Genomic DNA, 7,500 nt, shown 5'->3' on the forward strand with positions numbered 1-7,500 from the left:
AAACTAAGAAGAACTTTTGAAAAAACTCAAACTCTTTCATGCTCTCTGAAGAATCTCAGAGACTTTTAAAGGCTTTCTGAAGAAGCTCAGGGACTCTTTTTTTTAAACTAAGAAGAACTTTTGAAAAAACTCAAACTCTTTCATGCTCTCTGAAGAATCTCAGAGACTTTTAAAGGCTTTCTGAAGAAGCTCAGTGAGTCTTTTTTTTAAAATAAGAAGAACTTTTGAAAAAACTCAAACTCTTTCATGCTCTCTGAAGAATCTCAGAGACTTTTAAAGGCTTTCTGAAGAAGCTCAGGGACTCTTTTTTTTTAAACTAAGAAGAACTTTTGAAAAAACTCAAACTCTTTCATGCTCTCTGAAGAATCTCAGAGACTTTTAAAGGCTTTCTGAAGAAGCTCAGTGAGTCTTTTTTTTAAAGTAAGAAGAACTTTTGAAAAAACTCAAACTCTTTCATGCTCTCTGAAGAATCTCAGAGACTTTTAAAGGCTTTCTGAAGAAGCTCAGTGAGTCTTTTTTTTAAACTAAGAAGAACTTTTGAAAAAACTCAAACTCTTTCATGCTCTCTGAAGAATCTCAGAGACTTTTAAAGGCTTTCTGAAGAAGCTCAGGGAGTCTTTTTTTTAAACTAAGAAGAACTTTTGAAAAAACTCAAACTCTTTCATGCTCTCTGAAGAATCTCAGAGACTTTTAAAGGCTTTCTGAAGAAGCTCAGTGAGTCTTTTTTTAAACTAAGAAGAACTTTTGAAAAAACTCAAACTCTTTCATGCTCTCTGAAGAATCTCAGAGACTTTTAAAGGCTTTCTGAAGAAGCTCAGGGACTCTTTTTTTAAACTAAGAAGAACTTTTGAAAAAACTCAAACTCTTTCATGCTCTCTGAAGAATCTCAGAGACTTTTAAAGGCTTTCTGAAGAAGCTCAGTGAGTCTTTTTTTTAAAGTAAGAAGAACTTTTGAAAAAACTCAAACTCTTTCATGCTCTCTGAAGAATCTCAGAGACTTTTAAAGGCTTTCTGAAGAAGCTCAGGGACTCTTTTTTTTTCTTTTTTTTTTTAAATCAAAAAAGCTTACAGCACCTGGTATTCCCAGGCGGTCTCCCATCCAAGCACTAACCAGGCCCGACCCTGCTTAGCTTCCGAGATCAGACGAGATCGGGCGTGACCAAGGTGGTATGGCCGTAAGCGAAAACTGCTGCCAAAATTGGGCAATTTAAAAGGTTAGACCATTAATGAAGAAAACTAAGAAGAACTTTTGAAAAAACTCAAACTCTTTCATGCTCTCTGAAGAATCTCAGAGACTTTTAAAGGCTTTCTGAAGAAGCTCAGTGAGTCTTTTTTTTAAACTAAGAAGAACTTTTGAAAAAACTCAAACTCTTTCATGCTCTCTGAAGAATCTCAGAGACTTTTAAAGGCTTTCTGAAGAAGCTCAGGGACTCTTTTTTTTTTTTTTTTTTTTTTTTTTAAATCAAAAAAGCTTACAGCACCTGGTATTCCCAGGCGGTCTCCCATCCAAGTACTAACCAGGCCCGACCCTGCTTAGCTTCCGAGATCAGACGAGATCGGGCATGACCAAGGTGGTATGGCCGTAAGCGAAAACTGCTGCCAAAATTGGGCAATTTAAAAGGTTAGACCATTAATGAAGAAAACTAAGAAGAACTTTTGAAAAAACTCAAACTCTTTCATGCTCTCTGAAGAATCTCAGAGACTTTTAAAGGCTTTCTGAAGAACCTCAGTGAGTCTTTTTTTTAAACTAAGAAGAACTTTTGAAAAAACTCAAACTCTTTCATGCTCTCTGAAGAATCTCAGAGACTTTTAAAGGCTTTCTGAAGAAGCTCAGGGAGTCTTTTTTTAAACTAAGAAGAACTTTTGAAAAAACTCAAACTCTTTCATGCTCTCTGAAGAATCTCAGAGACTTTTAAAGGCTTTCTGAAGAAGCTCAGTGAGTCTTTTTTTTAAAGTAAGAAGAACTTTTGAAAAAACTCAAACTCTTTCATGCTCTCTGAAGAATCTCAGAGACTTTTAAAGGCTTTCTGAAGAAGCTCAGGGACTCTCTTTTTTTCTTTTTTTTTTTTTAAATCAAAAAAGCTTACAGCACCTGGTATTCCCAGGCGGTCTCCCATCCAAGTACTAACCAGGCCCGACCCTGATTAGCTTCCGAGATCAGACGAGATCGGGCATTACTTTTTTTTAATTTTTTTTTTTTTATTGGAAAATTTCAATCAATAAAATACAATAAAATCAAATAGAAATTAAAAGATACAGATTTTCTTCCACAACCATTCTACATCACAAATCATTTACATAATTTAAAAAACTTCTTCACTTCCAGGCAACTTCCACATTAGATCCTTTAAAACACCACAAACTTTTGGGGTAAAAACACCATAAAAAACATCCAACTTATTTTCACATTTAAAATACTCATACAATCCTTCAATATACAATTCAGTTTTCCTTTTAAAAGCAATCCAAACATCCAACACGATTTTTTCCTTTTTTGCTACAATTCTTCTCTCCCATATTGCACTTTTCATTAGCATCACACACAGATTAATAAAACTTTTGTTTTTACCCTTTTCTTCCATCCCAAACATCACCACTCTATTCCATTCTACAGTCCTCTCATTGGATTCCCCTCTCAACATTTCAATCAGTCTTTTACCCTTTTTGTTAAAATCTTCCAATTCTCTACAATTTAAAAACAAGTGTAAAAAACTTTCATCTTCCACATTACACACTTTACATGTTTCACTTAGTTCCATGTGGATTTTTTTTAAAATAATGTCAGTAAAAATTGCTCTGTGTCTGATTAAATATTCAAAACTCTCCAATTTTGCGTCTATCATTGTACCTTTCATGTTATTCCATATATCCTCTTCTTTTAGATCTTTGTATTTCTGTACCCAGTACTCATTGACTTTTGGTTTTCTGAAAACCCCCTCTCTAAAAAAACAGTAAAACATTTTCACAGTACATTCATTAAAAGCATATCGTTTTTCTCCCAACTTTACATTCACTTTTTTCCCTTGTTTCTCTTCTTCCATATCTTCTATTCTTTTTATCCACTCTTTGGGTATTGCTTCTTTCATTATTTCATACTTATTTTGTAGTTCTTGTTCATTAAAATCCTCTTTTGCCACTTCCATTGTATCTATTATATACTGTAATGGTAAAAATCCCTCTTTAAATTCATATAAAATATCTCTAACTCTTGTGATCCCAACATCCCACCATTTCTTTAAAAAAATCACATTCCCCTGATTTAAAATGCCGCTGTTTAAGAATAAAGGCTGGTTTAAAATGCTCTCTCTACCTTGAGGATTAAAATTAACAATAGTTAAAAATTTCCCCCAAGCACTCATCAATTCTCTGTAAAAATCTGGCATTCCTTTCACCATCCAATTCTTAGTTTTCATCCATAAAATATTATCTCCCAAATTAAAATTCCCACATTTATTTAAAAAATATTCCATCGTCTTTTTCCACGTTGTTTTAATTTTCTCATCCAGATACTTTTTTATTACTTTAACTCTTAAGCTATTTTTTCTTTGTTCCACATCTATCAATCCCATCCCTCCCTTTCCAACTTCTCCTATTATAGTATTGTATGCAATTCTTGGAGGTTTTCCATCCCATATAAAATCCAGAAAACATTTCTTCAGCCTTTTTTCCACCCACATCGGCATAGAAGTCACATATAAAACATACCACAACTTTGCTACCATTAAAACATTTACAATCAAAACCTTCCCCTTTAAACTTAAAGTCCTCAATTTCCAAAAATTTAACCTTCTTTCAATTCCTCCTAGTATTTCTTCCCACATTACTACTTCAACATATTTTTCGTCTTTCCCTATTAAAACACCTAGGATCTTTATTTCCTTTGATTCTTTAAACTTAAAATCATTTGCTAAAACACTCGCCCCTCCAAATCTCATATATACTGTTTTCTCTTCATTTATCTTGCTCCCTGATCCCCTACAAAACGTCTGTACCACTTCCATTGCTTTTTTAACACTGTTTATATCCTTAACCATTATTGTTGTATCGTCTGCGTATTGAAACATGTTTTCATTTTCCCCACTCTCTTCAATGTCTATCCCTTTTACTTCTTTATCTCTTTTAACAGCTAATCCCAAAGGTTCTGCAACTAGTGAATATAAAAGTGCTGATAGTGGACATCCTTGTCTTATTGACCTAGTTAATTTAAAACATTCTGTTAAAAACCCATTACATTTTACTCTTGTTATTGCTCCTTTATATAAAATTTTAATCCATTTGATAAAACTTTCCCCAAACCCATACCCACTTAAAATCTCAAATAAATAGTCATGTTCTACTCTGTCGAAGGCCTTTTCAAAATCCAAACTAATAACATATCCATCCTTATTTTTTTCTTTCATATACCTTATTCTATCTATTATACTTATTGTTGTGTCTGCTATATCCTTCCCTTTCACTCCATATACTTGATTTGTTTTGATTAGGGTTGGCATTACCTCCTTCAATCTGTTGGCTAAAACTTTTGTTAAAATTTTCAAATCTGTGTTCAACATTGTGATGGGTCTATAATTTTTTAAATCTGCTTTTTCTCCTTTTCTTTTATATATCAACTTAATTAATCCCATCCCCATTCTCTGATTCATTTCATCTTTCTTAAAAGTCTCTTCATATACTTCTTTTAAAATATCCGTTAAAAAATCCTTAAAAGTTATATAAAATTCATTCCCTAAACCGTCAATACCTGGGCTTTTCCTTTTATTCAGTTCACTTATTGCTCTTTTTATCTCTTCTTCTCTTATCTCTAGGTCACACTCTTTTTTGTCATCCTCTCCTACTTTGGTCTTTATTTGTTTCAATAATTCTAGTTTTTCTTCCTCCTTTACTCCTTCTGCTTTGAATAGCTTTCCATAGTATGCTTTTATTGCTTTTAGTATCTCTTCATTTGTTTCCACTATCTCTCCATCTTCCCTTTGTATTCTTTTAATTGTTTGTGAAATTCCCCTTCTTCTTTCCAAATCAAAAAAAAACTTAGTACATTTCTCTCCTTCCACTGTATACTTTGCTTTACTTCTTAATCGTGCCCCATTATATTTCTTCTCTTCTATTTCTTTCAGTTTTCCCTCTATTTCTTTTATTTTTTGTATATCTTTTTCATTCATGTTCAATTCCTTTTCTAGTTGTTCTTGTATGTCTCTTTCTTTACCCTTTTTACATCTCTGAATTATCCCACAATATTTTATGCTAAAATTTTTGATTAAATACTTCACATTTTCCCACCAAATCCTTTTGTCTTCTCTATACATTCCGTTTTCTTTTTCCTTTGTTATAATTTCCTGTACACTTAAAACATAGTCTTCGTTCTTTAAAATCCCTGTGTTTAAAACCCATACTCCCGGCCCTCTTTTCACTGTATCCCAATCAATTTGCATAAAAATAGGCTTGTGATCACTTAAACTAGTTTCTTCATATCTTATTTTTTCTAAATAGCTTTCCATATTCCGTGTACATAAAATAAAATCAATTCTCGTTTTACAAATAAAATTCCCCACAATTTGTCTTCTTGAAAATTCTTTTCTCTTTTCATTTCTTTCCCTCCATACATCAATCAATTCATTTTCTTCCATCAGCCCTTTTAACTCTTTTCTTCCTGTATCTGTCTTAAAAACCATTCCTTCAGCCATGTCCAGTTTACTAAAAACAACATTAAAATCCCCCATAATAACAATATCCTTATATTTCCTTAAAAGTTCCCTTAAACCATTAAAATATTCCCTCTTCTTAATCTCTTCCGGGGGTGCATGCACATTTACCACAAGTATTTTGTTCTCTTCATATTCCATTTCAAAACCTATACATTTCCCCACTTTATCTTTATATACTACTTTACATTTTATATCTCTATTTTCTCTTGTTAGTACTGCAACTCCTCTTCCAAATCTATCATCCCCGTTGTTGTATAAAATCTCTCCATTCCATTTTTTTCTTATTTCACTTATATGCAAGTCTTTCCAGTTAGTCTCTTGTAACATTATCACATCTTCTCTTTTACACATTTCCTTCACTTTTTCAAATTTCCTCATGTCCATTAAACCTCTAGCATTAAAAGTAACCATTCTTAAAATCATGACACAAAAAAAAGTTCTTAAAAAAAATTGCTAAAATCCATCTTTTCATTCATTCTCCTCCGAGTCCTTTACCAGCTCCTTTTCATCTATACTTTGTTGCTCACCTTTTAAAGTCACTCTTTTTCTCGCTCCTTCAGTGTTCGGTTTTATCTGTATTGATCTTCTCCTTTTATTTGATGGAACTACATTGTCATCTTCTTCATTTTCCGCTTCCTTTTCCATTTCCACATTCTGCTCCGTGTCCTTTTGTTCTGCTCTGTCTACTTCACTTTCCAAGCTTACATTCATGTCCATTTGTGTCCAGTCAAGAGTTTATCCTCTTGTTGTGTTTGTTCCCCCTGTTTATACTCATCGTCCATCCGTTCCTCACTTTGTTTATTTTCTGTAATTTCACTCGTCTCCTTTCCTCCGTTTTCTTCTTCTTGCTCCTTTTCTGTGTCTCTTTCTAGCACCTGCCCGCTCACCTGCTCCTCTTCTTCCTCCTCTCGCCCCGTCCAGCATTCACATTTAGTGAGAACCTCTCGGCAATCCGGGCACTTAACAGCGTTGCAGTTCCTTGCAAAGTGGCCTTTCTCGTCACATTTAAAACACTTAAAATCTGGACAGTCTTTCACCACGTGGTCCGGGCTCATGCACAGTCGACAGGTTTTCACCTGATGACTGTGCATCACTCTGAAGTATTGTGGTCCTTCAGCTGTTTCCAGTCTTGTGCTGTATGGTAGTGATGCCACCTCCCTTGGGAACCTTACTTTTAAAAAGCGTGTGCCGTCCTCTATATTTGTGCCCGGATAAAACCTCCTTTTCACCACAGAAACTGGGATTACTCCCCATTGTTCCAGCTTATTAAAAATGTCCGCATCCTCAGTGTAGGCCGGCAGGTGCATAAAAGAGACAACATAGTCCCTGTTGTGAAGACTCTTTACCTCGAATGTCATTCCTTTAATATCCAATCCGTCCATTAAGCATCCCGTATCCTCCTCCCGTTCAAGTGTAACTTCATATTCATTTGTTTGTTTAGGTCTCACTGCCAAAATCTTTCCTTCTCCGATCTTCTCCGTCACTGCTTTTATGATATCCATCGCTCTCACCTCTTTTTCATCTCTTAAATCCACCGTTATTGTCGCTTCCTTTTTGTACATCCTTTTCGCTTTCTCCTTTCTCGCTTCTTTCCCCCGTTCTTGTCCATCTCTTTGTTGTTCGTCCGGTCCGTGGTCGTTTCGCCCTCGTGGTACTCCAGCCATTGCAATGTCCGTTAACCTTTGTCCATCCATCAAAGAAAAACACGCAGACAAAATTCCTCCCAAACAGCGTATGCTGTTGGGAGGATTTAGCTTAAACAAAAAACAAAACAAAAAAACTAACAAAAAAACACTGA

General features: G+C 34.5%; 2 non-coding genes across 2 annotated transcripts; both read right to left on the reverse strand.

The window, feature by feature from the left end:
- Positions 1-1,062: 1,062 nt before the first annotated feature.
- On the reverse strand, positions 1,063-1,181 carry LOC143734427 (5S ribosomal RNA). Its single transcript, XR_013202324.1, has one exon. It is a non-coding gene; the product is annotated as a 5S ribosomal RNA (ribosomal RNA).
- A 288-nt stretch (positions 1,182-1,469) lies between these two features.
- LOC143734160 (5S ribosomal RNA) lies at positions 1,470-1,588 on the reverse strand. Its single transcript, XR_013202063.1, has one exon. It is a non-coding gene; the product is annotated as a 5S ribosomal RNA (ribosomal RNA).
- Positions 1,589-7,500: the final 5,912 nt, after the last annotated feature.

The sequence above is a fragment of the Siphateles boraxobius genome, unplaced genomic scaffold (genome assembly GCF_051911475.1).
Source record: "Siphateles boraxobius isolate OS27281-9 unplaced genomic scaffold, OSU_SipBor_1 99, whole genome shotgun sequence".
Taxonomy (NCBI): Eukaryota; Metazoa; Chordata; class Actinopteri; order Cypriniformes; family Leuciscidae; genus Siphateles; species Siphateles boraxobius.